A 17307-nucleotide genomic window follows, 5' to 3' on the forward strand; every position below is an offset into this window, starting at 1 on the left:
TGTTCACAACAATGCCCAAACTACATCAGGAGACCATTTTACAGGACTGGGAAAAATGTTTTGGGTGGGTGTAGTTTCTCTTTAATTCAGTTGTGTAGATGTTAGGCTAGTGGTGTTTATGTACTGTACAATRTAGTCCTACAGTGTACATGTGATAGCAGAGTTTGCAAAGCAAATGCCCTCACGATTGATACAAATCATCATGATATCATTCTGATAGGTAGACTTTGCAGTCAACATTTAATTGGGAAGGTTTTTTGGAATAGCCTTCAAACGTGCATGATGACTGAATTGCGCATGGCAAAGATCAACCAAGACTTCAGACCAAAGTTTTTCAATACCTGGTTAGCATCAGAGGCAAATTTGATGTGTTTTATTGACTCCTGACTATTACATTTTTTTGAAAAGGCAATGGAGGTTCCTGGGATCTAATTGGTTGATCAAACATGCCTACTAGCTGGATAACTGTGTGCAAAGTGTTTTGACCCTCTGCAAYTATTTCCTAATGTCAATGGCAGCCCATGAGGAGATTAGCATGGCTACTACTTCGACTTCCACAGCCAAGCAAGCTCAGCATCGCCTGGCCCCACCTCGTCACGGTGAGCATGTCATCACGAGTCCATGACATGCGAGTGTTCCCCACTACAGTGATCGATGGAAAGTGCAGTGTTTCTCATGGAAGTGGTATGGACAGTTTTATTTGCAGTTTGAAAAGGGATGCTGTTTTCTGTAAAATGTGTAGACATTTCCCAGAGGCCACTATGGAAGGCTAATTTGTTTGAGACAGATATAAGGATTGGAAGTACCTTTGCAAGGCATGCTTCAAGCACCAGGCTAGCCAACCCCACTCTTTTGTACTGGATCAATTTGAAGGCTACAGTGCAAATCATCGCAATTTAACCAGGAGTAAATCAACTTTTAAATCAACTTAACCGCGAGGCCATGGACTATTCGTTTGTAGAAAGGAATCGTGATCATGCCAAAGTAAACAGGACATAGCACTATGTGGACATAAGGAGAGTGAAGAAGCCCTTAATTAATAAGGGCAGCAACTTTTGAAATGAAAAAAATTTATATCTAAATATGATCCAAAAATTATTAATCGTCTGACTGAGCTGCAGACCCGGTTCCAGGAGGATAAATATGGAGTAATGAGAGCAGCAACTGCCTGTCTGCCAGGGTCTAGGACTTTTGCACTGAAATAATCACTGTTGGCTCCATGTAATCACTATCATATATCCTCTGCTGAGGATGCTGAATTAAAGGTGTTTATTCAGCAACTGCGTCAGAATGTAGAGGGAGGTCAGGAATTCCCAACCGAAGTTATGGACAGCTGCAGCCCTGACATTTTCCCTAGCATCAATAGACTACTATAGTATTATATRCAGTATATACTGTATAYAGTGCCATCAGAAAGTCTTCTAACCCCTTGACTTATTCCAAATGTAGAGTTACAGGCTGAATTCAAATTGATTCAATATTTATTATTCACCCATCTACACACAAACCCCCGGAATGACAATTTGAAAACATGTTTTCAGAAARGTTWGCAAGTTTATTGAAAATGAAAATGAAATAMAGAAATATCAAATTTACATAAGTATTCACACCCCTGAGTCAAAATTTTAWAGAAGCACCTTTGGAAGTGATTACAGCTGTGAGTCTCTAAGAGCTTTCCACACCTGGATTGTGCAACATTTCCCCATTTATTATTTTCAAAATTCTTCAAGGTCTGTCAAATTGGTTGTTGATCATTGCTAGACAACGCATTTTCAGGGTTTGTCATATATTTTCAAGTAGATTTAAGTCAAAACTAACTCGGCCACTCAGGAACAGTCATTGTCTTCTTGGAAATCAACTCCAATGTAGATATGGCCTTGTTTTTTTAGGTTATTATCCTGCTCAAAGGTGAATTCATCTCCCAGTGTTTGGTGCAAAGTAGACAAACATGTTTTTCCTCTAGTATTTTGCCTGAAACATAATACTTTGTATTCAGTACAAATTTTTTTTTTTATAGTATTACTTTTGTGCCTTGTTGCAAACGGGATGCATGTTTTGGAATATCTTTCTTTTCACTGTGTCAATTCGGTTATTATTGTGGAGTAACTACAATGTTGCTGATCCATCCTCAGTTTTCTCCTAACACAGCCGTTCAATTCTGTAACTGTTTTAAAGTCCCATTGGCTAGGGTTGAATATTTCCCAGGTATTTTACAAATGTTCCACGGCGAGAATAAATCAAAGTCATTCAAAAGCATTTAATACATTACAGTGGGGAGAACAAGTATTTGATACACTGCCGATTTTGCAGGTTTTCCTACTTACAAAGCATGTAGAGGTCTGTAATTTTTATCATAGGTACACTTCAACTGTGAGAGACGAATCTAAAACAAAAATCCAGAATCACATTGTATGATTTTTAAGTAATTATTTGCATTTTATTGCATGACATAAGTATTTGATCACCTACCAACCAGTAAGAATTCCTTTTTTCTTTAAGAAGCCCTCCTGTTCTCCACTCATTACCTGTATTAACTGCACCTGTTTGAACTCGTTACCTGTATAAAAGACACCTGTCCACACACTCAATCAAACAGACTCCAACCTCTCCACAATGGCCAAGACCAGAGAGCTGATGTACATCAGGGGTAAATTGTAGACCTGCACAAGGCTGGGATGGGCTACAGGACAATAGGCAAGCAGCTTGGTGAGAAGGCAACAACTGTTGGCGCAATTATTAAGAAAATGGAAGAAGTTCAAGATGACGGTCAATCACCCTCGGTCTGGGGCTCCATGCAAGATCTCACCTCGTGGGGCATCAATGATCATGAGGAAGGTGAGGGATCAGCCCAGAACTACACGGCAGGACCTGGTCAATGACCTGAAGAGAGCTGGGACCAACGTCTCAAAGAAAACCATTAGTAACACACTACGCCGTCATGGATTAAAATCCTGCAGCGCACGCAAGGTCCCCCTGCTCAAGCCAGCGCATGTCCAGGCCCTCTGAAGTTTGCCAATGACCATCTGGATGATCCAGAGGAGGAATGGGAGAAGGTCATGTGGTTTGATAGACAAAAATAGAGCTTTTTGGTCTAAACTCCACTCGCCGTGTTTGGAGGAAGAAGAAGGATGAGTACAACCCCAAGAACACCATCCCAACCGTGAAGCATGGAGGTGGAACATCATTCTTTGGGGATGCTTTTCTGCAAAGGGTATAGGACGACTGCACCGTATTGAGGGGAGGATGGATGGGGCCTCGCGAGATCTTGGCCAACAACCTCCTTCCCTCGTAAGAGCATTGGAAGATGGGTCGTGGCTGGCTCTTCCAGCATGTCAACGACCCAAAACACACAGCCAGGGCAACTAAGGAGTGGCTCCGTAAGAAGCATCTCAAGGTCCTGAGTGCCCTAGCCAGTCTCCAGACCTGAACCAATGAAAATCTTTGGAGGGAGCTGAAAGTCCGTATTGCCCAGCGACAGCCCGAAACCTGAAGGATCTGGAGAAGGTTTGTATGGAGGAGTGGGCAAAATCCCTGCTGCAGTGTGGGCAAACCTGGTAAGAACTACAGGAAACGTATGATCTCTGTAATTGCATAAAAGGTTTCTGTACCAAATGTTAAGTTCTGCTTTTCTGATGTATCAAATACTTATGTCATGCAATAAAATGCAAATTATTTCCTTAAAAATCATACAATGTGATTTTCTGGATTTTTGTTTTATATCTGTCTCTCACAGTTGAAGTGTACCTATGATACAAATTACAGACCTCTACATGCTTTGTAAGTAGGAAAACCTGCAAAATCGGCAGTGTATCAAATACTTGTTCTCCCCACTGTAAATGTCTGGATTTGAGAGCTTTGATCAGCATGAAAACTCAAACCTGATGCTACCTTAGCCCGATGAGCCCCATATTAAATACATTTCATGAGCCCTACGTTAACAACATTTAATAAACCCAAGCCCAAAAAATCCCAAATGATTGTATCAGGAATCAAGGTAAGACCCAGACACAGACCGTGTCGAAGTAACAATGTTAATTACAGCAACAGGGGCAAAGGTACAGGACGGCAGGCAGGCTCAAGGTCAGGTCAGRTAGAGGTTGKTAATCCAGAGGTGGGGCAAAGGTACAGGACGGCAGGCAGGTTCAGGGTCAGGCAGAGTGGTCAGGCAGGTGGGCGGGCTCGGGGTCAGGACAGGCAAGGATCAAAACCAGGAGGAAGATAAAAGAGAGACTGGGGAAAAGCAGGAGCTGATACAAAAAACACTGGTTGACTTGTCAAAACAGGAAACAAAGGGCTGTGAGACATGGGTTTAACTCAGGACACATGAAAGGTGTGGTGTATACAAAGGGTACGGGGAACAAACGACGAACAGCAGAGGGACTAATAATTTTAGAGATGGGAGAKCTTGCGGGATTCCACCCGGAGCGGCAGATCCCGGGTGGATAGCCATACCTTCTGCCAGAGACGATCCCGGGGAGCAGGGTTCTGAGGTCGATCTGCTTGTCATCGATACCGACCGGGCTCTCCTCCGGGTACGACGACAGCGGCGGACAAACATCTGGGCAGAWGGTACGCCGGCCTTTTCCTCCTACTTGGGGAAGAGCGGGGGCTGATACCCCAGAGAACATTCAAAGGGTGATAGTCCCATGGCAGTAGGGAAGGGTGTTGCATGCGTATTCCACCCACACAAGCTGCTGGCTCCAGGTGGTGGGGTTGGCAGAGACCAGGCAGTGCAGAGTTGTCTCAAGATCGTGGTTGGCTCGCTCTGACTGGCCATTGGACTGGGGGTGGAACCCAGAGGACAGGCTGGCCGACGACCCAATGAGGGTGYAAAACGCCTTCCAGAACCGGGACGAGAACTGAGGGCCCCGGTCGGAGACCATGTCCACGGGCAGTTCATGGATCCGGAAGGAGTGCTGCACCATGAGCTGGGATGTCTCCTTGGCCGAGGGTAGTTTGGGTGGAGGAATGAAGTGGGCGGCCTTGGAAAACCGGTCGACCACCGTCAGGATGGCACTGTTGCCCTCAGATGGGGGGAGACCCATGACAAAATCCAGGGATATGTGGGACCAGGGACGGTGAGGGCAGGCAGAGGTTGCAGAAGGCTAGCCGGAGCTTGCCGAGGAGTCTTGTTCTGAGCATACACTGTGTAAGCGGAGACGAATGCGAAGACGTCTCCGCATTCGACGAACCATGGTGGGCCACCAAAAGCGTTGTCGCACAAACGCCAGGGTCCGGCGGGAACCCGGGTGGCAGGCCAGTCTGGAGGAGTGGGCCAACTCCAGGACCGCGGAGTGGACCGCGTCAGGCACGAACATCCGGTTATCAGGACCCCCCCGGGGTTCAGCTGCGAACAATGTTGCCAGGCACGAGGTGGGAAGGATGGTCTCGGKCTCCGGGGTAATAGCTGTGGGACTATAACGGTGAGAGWGCATCCGGCTTGACATTCTTGGATCCCGGCCGATATGAGAGGGAGAAGTTGAACCATGTGAACAGCAGAGCACATCTAGCTTGCCTGGAGTTGAGACGTTTGGCGGTGCGGAGATACTCCAGATTTTTGTGGTCGGTACATACGATGAACGGATGTTCTGCCCCTTCCAGCCAATGCCTCCATTCCTCCATCTCCATCTTCACTGCGAGAAGCTCACGATTTCCAACATCGTAGTTTCTCTCCGTGGCATTGACGCGATGGGAGAAGAAGGCGCAGGGATGTAGCTTCAGGTCCAGGGCAGAACAATTGGACAGGACCGCCTCCACTCCTACATCCAACACATCGGCCTCCACCACGAACTGACGGGAAGGGTCAGGATGAACCAGGATGGGAGCAGTGGTGAAGCGGTGTTTGAGGTCCTTGAGGTCCAGCAGGGGACCACGTGAACGGAACCTTGGATGAAGTGAGTGCTGACAGGGGGGAAGCCAGGGTGCTGTAACCCGAGATTAAGCGGCGATAGGAGTTGGTGAACACCAGGAAACGTTGCAGCTGCATCCTGGACGAAGGCTGGGGCCAATCCACCACCACTCTCACCTTCCTAGGATCCATCTGGACACTCCCAGCGGAGATGATGTACCCCAGAAAGGGSAWGGCGGAGCGATGGAACTCGCACTTCWCTGCCTTAACAAACAGCTGGTTCTCTAGAAGGCGTTGAAGAACCTGTCGGACRTGGAGCACATGTTCTTGGGGGGAGCGGGAGAAGACGAGGATGTCATCAATGTAGACGAAGACGAATCTGTTCAACATGTCGCAGAGAACAGAATTTACCAGAGCCTGGAACACAGCAGGGGCGTTGGTCAGGCCAAATTGCATGACCAAATATTCGTAGTGGTTTTCCATTCATCCTCCTCCCGCATCTGCACCAGGTGGTAGGCGTTCCATGGATCCAGCTTGGAAAACACGGTTGSCCCCTGGCGCGGCTCAAAGGCCGAGGAGATGAGYGGTAGCGGGTAGCGGTTCTTCACCGTTATGTCATTGAGTCCCCGGTAGTCGATGCACAGGCGCAGGGTCTTGTCCTTCTTCTCCACAAAGAAGAACCCCTGCGCCGGCAGGAGAGGACGAAGGACGTATAAATCCTGCAGCTAAGRAGTCCCCAATGTAGGTGTCCATAGCCTTGGTCTCCGGTCCCGACAACGAGTACAGTTGTCCCCGGAGCGGAGTGGTGCTAGGGAGAAGGTCAATCCCGCATTCATAAGGTCGGTGCGGCGGAAGCGAAGTGGCCTGGGCCTTGTTGAACACCTTCCGAAGGTCCTGGTACTTCACAGGAATGGCGGAGAGGTCCGGGGAACCTGATGATAGCAGCATGATAATGYACATCCCAATGTCACAAGGATTTGTACACAATTCCTGGAAGTTGAAAATGTCCCAGTTCTTCCATGACCTGCATACTGACCAGAAATGTCACCCATTGAGCATGTTTGGGATGCTCTGGATTGACGTGTAYGACAGCATGTTCCAATTCCMGCCAATACCCAGCAACTTCGCACAGCCATTGAAGAGGAGTGGGACAACATTCCATAGGCCACAATCAACAACCTGATCAACTCTATGCAAATGAAATGGGTGGCCTGGTTTTCTGATCCATGACCCTACTTTTATTTTAAAGGTAAATGTATCTGTGACAAACAGCTTCCTATGTGTAAACCCAGTCCATTGATTAGGGCCTAATGAACTCATTTTGATTGACTGATTTTCTTTTATGAACTGTAACTCAGTAAAACCTTTGAAATTGTTGCATGTTGCGTTTATATTTTTGCTCTGTGTATATACTGTATACAAAATGTGTATCACAAGTTGGACGCTGCGCCTAACGCCTTTATGGGCGATTCAATTGCTCTTCAAACAGGTAAACTGGTCAAATTGGCCAACATAAGTGATGTGAAATTATATTCGCTACAATATTTTTGATGCATAGTTTGCTAGCATGAAACAAGCGTTTAGACAACTCTCTCATTACATGACTGTTTAAATGAATCCCTGTGATAAATCGGATGACCTACTTTGAGTTTGTTTTGAAGTGTTGAATGGGGCACAACACGCGGAKCGTTCTTCCAGTGGAAGCAGACGCTAAACCACATAAGGTTTCAATAACAAAAGAWTGAGAAACTCCCTCAAACAAATTATCGAACGCCCCCCTCTCCTCCCTATCCGTATTGGAGCGCAAGCCGGCTGGTTTTACTTGATGCTCTGGCCGGTCTCTTGTCTCCAGCGCTATGCTTCCCGTGGTCCAGAATAACAGCAGGTTGGGCCGCCTTCTTTCAACGCTCTACGTCACATTCAGCTTCCTAGTAAGCGAATTCAAATAGAATACAGCCCCATCTTCCCGCAACACTGACAAGGTCAGCGACCAAGGACCACATACCACATTTGGGGATAGACCGCGCCTATATTCGCAAAAGGTAATATGCGTTTCCTGAAAGTTATCCGTGATGGAATAATGCTTACTAAACTCYGAACAGCTGCCCGTGCGTTCACAATTATTATTTTTGTCCTACAATGATACGCTTTGCTTCGGCATTTAGAGAGCTGCTTGGTCATCGGGACAACAATAGCCTACACCACGTAGGCTACATGCTTTATAAAACWAACAATWGGCTGGATKTTGAATTACATTATGTTTCAKCTTGAAATGTACRTATATTGTGCGTAATCACGGAGTTAACCAAATGTGGCACCGACAGACATGTTATTCGTTACTCTTATTACTCCCAGTATTGTGCGAATGATGCTTATAGACTACATTAGCCTAGAGAATTATGAATTTTTTTTTTTATGTAGGCCCAGTGTAGACTATGATATGCATATTTGKCTGGTTCCATCCGGTTTCTATCAGCAGCACACGCACACAGAGTATCTGACTACACGGATTAGGATCTACACGCGGGTATTGCATCATAGTTTGAGGCATCACTGATCAGTAGGTCTACATCTCTCTTCTCATCCCGTGCGTCTCGATGCCTAATATGATGTAGCCATTTTCCCACTGAGATGACACAGTTACCAAATCATACTAGTMTATTATTATCTAAGGATCTGATCTGAAGGTTTTTCGTAAACAGGTTTGGGCCAAGCAGAGGATGTTTCACTCTCCGGGTCAGCTGGTGCGCTTTAAATATAACATCGGTCAGTCACGTTTGKTCTGTCTTTTTTCCACCTTGACTTGATATAGCACGAGATAAAAATGTTTTTTTTTTTACAAAATGACCAGCGAAGTCTGCCTGGTTCTTGGGTAATGCAAGATGTTATGGGAAATTGGGCAATATATGGCTTGCATTGTTGAAAGAAATGTAGACAAATAACAATGGGCCATAGAGTTGGCTATGTGCACATATTGATTATGAATTAATAATGCTTTCGTGTTCCTCCCCAGGTCATGACTTTGCTCTATGGTAGGCCTACTGGATACGTKTTGGTACTGGCGTAGGCTGGTTCTGTCTCTGGTACTGGACTACTTTTTTGGGGTTACTAATGGCAGGGTAATATGTAGACATTGCAGACATGAGAAACATTTGTAACATTGTTGTATTGTAACCTAGATAGGGGCCTCTCCACTTTATTGAGCCACCACTTCATAGTTGACCTGACAGATGGCTAGGAAACRTTAAAATCTCAATATAAATGGTGCATTCTAGTGCGCTAGTCTATGTAGCTAAATAATACATGGATGGTTAGCTTCAAGCTTAGCTGACTCATCTCCACAACCCTTTGTCATCTGCCTCTTAGCCTCACCATCCATCTGGCTTCCCAACCCCTCTGGAGATAAATCCGTTTTATAGACGGCCATCTCACAGGGGAAAGGGTTTCTCATCGTGACTAAAACAAGCAGTGACCAGCCAACCATCGTCAGCAGCCCGTAGGCCATCTTTCACTGTTGTGATTTGGGTAACATGACCTCTGACTCGATCCTGAGTACTGGAAGGTTGTCATAGCCCTCAAGCCACATTCATTTTCCTCTAATGTGTTTCACTGTTTTCATGTAAACTAAAGCAGTGTTCCCCCTGAGCATGTGGGTAGAAAATCAAACCTTAGGGCTGCTGAGTTGCTGAGGTTTTAACACTTAGGTGTTACAATAATTCCCAAACAAGTTTGTGGTGTTGACATAGTATTTACAAAGCTGTTGTTATGATTATTGTTGTGTACACAATAGTGATGGGGGAAAAATTGATACAGTTACATTTAGCAATATTATTTTGGACAAATATTTAGATATAGTAATGATTTTCTAATCAGCGTTAGCTAGTGCTAGTCAGTTGTACCTGTGCCAAAACTCTGGTATTGTTCATCCTTAAGCTTGTTCTCCATCTTCTTTTTAAATATTGAGCCAACATGTTTCCAGCACTTTTATTTCCATGACTAATCAAAACTCATTTTCTCATGCTCTCTCTTGTCTCTCTGCAGTAGATATAGTGAGCAATATGTTCCCATATGTTTGCAAATTTGGAACATCAAATTGCAATAAAATCTCAGTATCGAATCGCAATACATATAGAATTGTGAGAATCGCAATACATATCGTATAAGCAGCTTAAATATCGTGATAATATCATGACGTGAGCTCCCTGGCAATTTCCRGCCCTAGTATACAATCTATTATGCCACCGTGCTTCTACACCTGCATTGCTTGCTGTTTGGGGTTTTAGGCTGGGTTTCTGTACAGCACTTTGATATATCAGCTGATGTAAGAAGGGCTATATAAATACATTTGATTTGATATTATGCTGTTYCCGTTGTCCAGTTTTGGTGCTTTTGATGTTTAATAAGTGCTTGCACGATTCAATATAAAACAATTTCCGGTGTCCTACACCACAGTATATTAGGCATAGAAATGCCTTAGATGTATACCGTCTAATATGTCAACTGGAGTCAGGTATGTATTAGGTTGCATACCTTCAGTAAGTCCCTAGCCTGGCACAAGAACCCTTGATCAACAACGAGGCTTMGGTGCTGCGTCCAGCACTCCAGTCCCATGGTGCTGTAGTAGAAAACAGGAAGTGGAGCTCAGACTAATCCCCTGTGAGTAGTTGAGCAGTCCTCTACAGCCGTAGCTTATCAAAAGAAGTTGTAAGAGACAGTTCATGTTCGGTCAGAGCCCAGTTTGTTTATGCTTTTTCTCCAGTTATGGATGTCCTGTTTGGCGTTTACGTAGCCTAACCCTTACTCAGTGGTCCTCTTTGACCCCCCCTCAAACAAATACTTGGATTAAATGTCCCTCAAATCAATGTAAGCTAATGAAAAAACGTTTGTTGTACAAGAATTTAGAATAATCATCTACACACTGTTATCAAACTACTAAAACTTTACACTTAAAATGTGTGGTGTAATATGTAATGTTTTCCCATACCATTACTTAGGTATTGACGCTGCAGAACATATTGGCATGGTTCTTGGCAGGTTGGTTCTTGGCACTGGCAGTACTGGATGTTGCTCCGGGGCCATGACACTGCCTAGACAGAAATCACCACTTGTTTTAGCTCACCCTGTGCACCAGGAGGGCAGAGTTGGCACTTAAAGACCAATGGAACGGTTCCAAAAGTTAACACCACCTACCTGGCACGCTGGGTGAGCTAAATCAATCGCACCTGCTGACTACGCACAGGCACCGCTCAAGGCCTTCCATGGTAATTAAAGGTASTTACTTAGCAGCTGAAGACATGTCTAATAAGTAGTCTAAGTGGGTGTGGTTAGCTGGTAGATGGTAGATACGTCACCACCCATGCATTTGAACAAAATCAGCTCGGTAATGGGTTAAGAGAACCTTTAGTAAAAGGCATCCGGTAATACTTTACACCAAGTTGTTCTCATACCTGTGTAGTAATTTGGTATTTACTCTTGTAATGCCATTATATTAACAGGTCTATTGTTGCTCAAAATATCTCCTTATAGCCCTAAATGTGGTAGAAAGACTTATTGTGTGCTTTGCCATTATCAGTTGTAAGACTACTTTCTGGGTGTGTTGCCATAGAAGTTAGAAAGCAGAAACTACAATAATAGGGTATCAAACACCTATTGATTATTTTCATGGAAAGACCCCTGACTGCTGGGCAGGGTGTGTCTACTCTGGCTGTCAATGGCCCCATTGTCTCTCAGTAGTCTTTCTTCTATTGAGAAACCATGGAGGTTGTTGTTCCTGTTGCGTCTTTACTATACAGGTCTTCAAAGAGGAAACTTTATACTGGATCACTGTTTCTGGTAGATTACTTTCCATCTTGATGAATGTTTATGTCAACGTTGAATCGTTTTGTGTGAAGTGAGMGATGGCAGTTGTGGTTAATGATGAGCTAGTTGTACGGACACACGTTTGCTACAGTACATACATTACTTTAAGGTGACCTTGAGGTCAGGTGCCTGCTTTCGAAAAGGCTACAAGCCCCTTCAACACCACCCTGGCTTACACTTTTGACATGCCAAGTCCTAGAATTAATGTATTGAGAGAATGAGAGTTCATTTGTTTCAACAGTTTGCTTTCGYGCGTAGCCTATATCATTAAAACTGCAATATGCAACTTTTTGGGCCACCTGACCAAATTCACATAGAAATGTGCATTATAKGTCTGTCATTCCTTCTGGGCTCCCRAGTGGCGCAGTGGTCTAAGACTCTRTATTCCAGTGCAGGAGGCGTCACTGCAGTATCTGGTTCGAATCCAGGCTGCATCACATCTGGCCATGATTGGGAGTTCCATAGGACGGTGCACAATTGGCCCAGCATTGTCCGGGTTTGACTGGGGTAGTTCGTCATTGTAAATAACAATTTGTTCTTAACTGACTTGCCTAGTTAAATAAAGGTTATAAAAAATATATACAATTCACATTGAAGCAAGTCTAAGAAGTGGTAGAAGAAGAACAAATCAGGAATTCCAGAAACAGTCTGTGTTTTGGGAAAACATATAAACACGGTGGTAATATTAACGTTTTGGAGCCTCTTCTTGAAAAAGGAAAAGTCTGCAAGTTGTACTATGAGGCCAACAATTGAACCTTTATTTAACTAGGTAAGTCAGTTAAGAACAAATTCTTATTAACAATGATGGCCTACCGGGGAACAGTGGGTTAACTACCTTGTTCAGGAGCAGAATGACAGATTTTTACCTTGTCAGCTCGGGGATTTAATCCAGCAACCTTTTGGTTACTGGCCCAACGCTCAAACCACTAGGCTACCTGCCGCCCCAATAAGCCAACAGGTATGGAAAGCATGTTGTATAGGAAAATGTTTTGATTGGGGCCGGGGCTGGGCACCTGCAGTATGGCCGGACATATGGCAATGGTCAATGAAAATTGCTTCTGAAAGACAACACAGAGTTGTATAGAGCACTGTAATAGGGAACATTTCAGATGGATAAAGTTAATATTCAGTTAAGAGTAATTAACACAATACTTAGCATATTTATGAACTTTCTCTTTATTGTATACACATGATTTCCAGTGTTCTATTTGTGACACTCATTTGTGTCACAGGTTGATGGTCACTAAACTCCTTGCTGTATGTTATGTATTAAACTCATCTGTTGATAGTGAAGGACGTCAGACTCGAGGTACACTGAGCCGAGGGCACACTGATATTGTATGATGACCTTATGAGCTTTGTGTGAATTCATCACCCAGTGTCTGGTGGAAAGCAGAAACTTACTATCTTTTGTCGTGACTTTGTACAAGACTCTCTGGCTGTTGTTTAGAGAACATTGGTGCTGTGAGTTAAAACAAAAAGGGGGTGGGGGAAATATGTTTAATTGTCACATACWGTGAAATGTGTTGCTTTAACATGGTCAGCCATAGTAGTACGGCGCCCCTGGAGCAAATTATGGTTAAGTGCCTGCTCAAGATCACATCGACAGGTTTTACACCTTTGTCAGCTCAGGTATTCGAACCAGCGACATTCAGARAAGGCGGATTAGAYATTTCTCTTGGCTTCTGCTCTGGAGATGTTCTCCCTGAATTCTTATAATCAATCAAAATGATTTTGATTGATGTGATCAATAACTGCTCTCCATTTTGTTCACCTGGAAAGTCCCTTTTACAAGCACTAATTTTCTCCCTCTCAATTGATTTGCTCTCTATCTCTTCCTCATGTCTTCCTCTCCCACAGGCTATTCAGACCTACTTAATCAGGTAGTGTATGATGCTAATGAAAACACTTGGCTCAAATCTTCTTGTCAGTTTCATCCAAGGTGACACAAGATTCCCTGAGGACTAGACTGTCACAGGAGTGGCCTGTACCTGCCTGAAGGYCTGTGGATACACAAACCAGACTACAGCATGGTGACGTTAGTGACCTCGCAATGCCTGAATGCCATTCATACCTCTGAGCAAGGGCCCAACAAGAAACTTCTATACTGCCTGTTTTACATTTAGGCAGAAGTCAAATGCAGTTACTAGATATGAGAAAAATAGTTTTTCATCTACTTCACCTCTATGACCGTGGCAATTGGCGTAGCTGCTATTTATAAAACCAAAATTATAACACGTCAATGAAAAAAAGTGTGATTATCCCGTAATTTGCAAAGCTCAAAACCKCAACCAGCCTCAGAGTGGCTCTATATTTACTCAAATCGTTCTGTCAACGTGGTGCCAAGATAACTCTGAGTAGGTTACCTATCCATTTTCATTTTCCCTCTGCACACTCTATGCCACATAATCCTGTTGGGTGTACCAAGAGACACAAAGCCACCAATCCTGCTCATCATGTGGCTCATGGGCAGTCAGTCGTGTTGCTGCAGGTGGTACATTGTGTCCGTTAACTCAGTTACACGGYTTCTCTGTTTCTGGCTCCATTGTTACTCAACGTAGCTCACCTGAAAYAGAACACAGACAGGCTCAGAAGTTGTACCCCTTAGTCAGCACAGGTCTAGGATCAGTTTACCTTGGCCATGAATGTCAGAGGGCAGACTTTAGGCAGCCTGTCAAGCTATCCCTCAGGTTCGACCTTGGAGGAAGTAGCCTTGTGATTTACAAAGGAAAATGCAGACCTACCAGCTTGACAAACTGCCAAACCAAAGACACACACACACTATTGTGTTACATGCTCTGATCAGCTTGTCATTGAGATAATTTGATTAGAGGAATGCTGTTGTAGTGGTTGGCTACCTGCCTCTGCATTCTAATTCTAAGGCTCCATTGTCCATTTAACCTTCCCTGAAGTTTAAGGTAACAGGAGAGTTTCGAGCACAGGTAGACCTAAGGTAGGCACACTGTTTGCTCAGTTCAACAACGGGCAAGGACAGGCATCTGAAGTGTCTTGTGATTGGCTTAGATGGGACACATCCCTCTGGTTGGACGGGACTGGGGTTGGTTGTCTCTGGCTGTGAAAGCGTCTGCCCATCCCTCTGTGTCAGCTGCTATTCTGAGACACCAAACAGAGGAAAGACACATTACAGAGGACACATGACATCATGGGGAGAGGGGAGAAACTACTGTGGAGCACAAATAATGAATAAACGTCTCTTGAAAAACACAAGTAGGCTCATGTAAGTCAAATAGCCTAAACAAACTTGTTTTGTTTACTTACAGAAAGTTTTTTTGTGCGTGACTGCACATTTGTGTGTGACTGTTATCATCGCTTACAATGTGTGTTTTGGTATTTTCAGTATACTATTCAGATTTATAAACCTAAGCAGCTTATGAGTCCTGAGACCATGTTATGCATTGTCGTCACGTTTAATCAATCAACCCCACTATCAACCCCAGACAATAATCAGATTAGACTTTATTACCATATGGATGTTTGAAAAATAGACAATCTCTTGAGTTTAATTAAAAGAGCAACACATGAGAATATGCACAGAGGATTATATATTTTAGTGATTAGCAATTTATTTTTGCTTAAGTTAGAAATGTTTTAAAAAATGTAAGTCAAGCACCTGAACAGAGTGACGTGAAGATGCCTGTAAGAATACATTTTCTGTACCACTTCACCCTCCGTTAAGCCCACATAATACAGGTCACAAATACTCATGGTGTCTGTTAAATAACAACCGTGTTTACATAGTCGTGATGAAACAACGCCTTTATTTAGAAAAGCTAGGCTGGAGATATTCCTTACCTAAACAATGTTGCGTTTGTGTGTGTGTGTGTGTGTGTCAGAAGTCGTGTAGTGTAGTGTAGTGTAGTGTAGTGTAGTGTAGTGTAGTGTAGAGGTCGACCTCTAGTGTAGTGTAGTAGTTATAAACCAGCTGATAAAATCTCGAATTTCAACTACTATCAGTTTTAGCATAAGATATAAATAGGCTTTCTAACGTCTTTATAGTGACGTTGAGTCACTGTCTTCATTCACGTTTTCCTTTTTTCTTCTGAAAGGTCAACCTTTCAGAATTAGCTAAACTAGCGACTAGTTTAGCTAATTACCTGCCGTTGTCAGCTGAGATGGGACTGAATATGAATGAGGCTCCACAGCAGTGCAATCTGATCTGGCCACGACTTGATGAGAGACAGAGACGGATATAATTTATTGATGCCACTGCACCATGTTGTTGCCATGGAGCCCGTTTTACAGCCACTCTTGAGATTGAAATGGTAGGTTCTAGTTTTAGTGCTTTTGTGCCCTTCTGGTTTGGTTGGAACTTCAACCACTTTCCTCAACTCTTTACCTTGAATAGAGGTAATGTGCTATGGGTCTTCCTTCATGCTTCTAACCCACCTAATCAAAGCCATGCCATACCCCTGTTAAGCTGTAACGTCTCGAGTATGGCTTAGCACGTTTTACTAAACTACGATAATCCCATTTCAATAAGCTTTTACTTGTGATGTTGAAATGCCTTCATAAGCCAGTGGTTGGTTGTGTTATGTCAACGTATGTGAGATCAGAAAAAAATAGAATGTTAATTAAGCTCATTGGATCACGAAGGCACATATTAATATCACTCATCAGGTGTTGTAGATTGTGTGTCTGGAACTAAGCAGCTGCCTCTTACCCATGATATCTCTTGAACAATTTAGAAAGTGTGTATGTGTGGTGTATGTGTGTATATACGATCAGAGACATGTTTGCTTTGTCAATAAAGACACGTGATCTTGGTCACTGCTGCCCGTACACCACTCCCCTGTCACTCCACTCTCCACCCATTCTGGTTTCCATTACTCCATTACCTTCTGGAAATGGGAGGGCAGAATGGGGGGTGGGGGTGGAGGGGGCTACCCTCAAGGTGAAAAGTGGGTGGGCCAAGAGCTGATCTGGTTTCAGGTAGAAACTCAACCTTGTGACAAGGGTGATTAACTCTGTCAGTGTGCTCACGTGCTTTCTGGAGCTGAGATCTGGTCTTATGACCCAGCAGTCAAGAGTTTAAATGACAGGGACATGGTCTCAACCTGTGGGAAACTGATTTTCAGTAGGGCGTACACTTAAAACATGCCATTGTCAATGTGGTATTGGTGTTAGCTACAATTGTCTCCAAACAACCTTTAACCTCTGAAGATTGTGCCTAATGGTCCACATAAGTAGTCCACCTTATGTGGGAGAGAATTGTCCACAAGTAGTGCACATATGAGAGTTTTTTTATTATAMATTTTTTATAACTTAMATKTTTTATTCGTTTTTCAAGCMTAAATTTACAGTACAGAAATTAATCTTAGAGGGAGTGGAGACGTCATTATCATCATTGTTGTCCAGCTACCCTACCCAGAGAGCTTTTCAACGGTTTCTCCCCCTGTTCCTCTTCATATCTCCCCTGTACCGACACTCTCTTTCCTCTTCCTCTTCATATTTCCCCTGTACCGACCCTCTCTTTCCTCTTCCTCTTTATATCTCCCCTGTACCGACCCTCTCTTTCCTCTTCCTCTTCATATCTCCCCTGTACTGACCCTCTCTTTCCTCTTCCTCTTCATATCTCCCCT

The 17307-nt window shown here is 43.9% G+C and overlaps 1 pseudogene; it reads right to left on the reverse strand.

Moving 5' to 3' along the window:
- Nucleotides 1-4628, reverse strand: part of LOC111951367 (leucine-rich repeats and immunoglobulin-like domains protein 3) — a 47196-nt pseudogene extending 42568 nt beyond the window's left edge.
- Between the last annotated feature and the right edge of the window lie 12679 nt (nucleotides 4629-17307).

This window comes from Salvelinus sp. IW2-2015, linkage group LG24 (assembly GCF_002910315.2).
Source record: "Salvelinus sp. IW2-2015 linkage group LG24, ASM291031v2, whole genome shotgun sequence".
NCBI lineage: Eukaryota > Metazoa > Chordata > Actinopteri > Salmoniformes > Salmonidae > Salvelinus > Salvelinus sp. IW2-2015.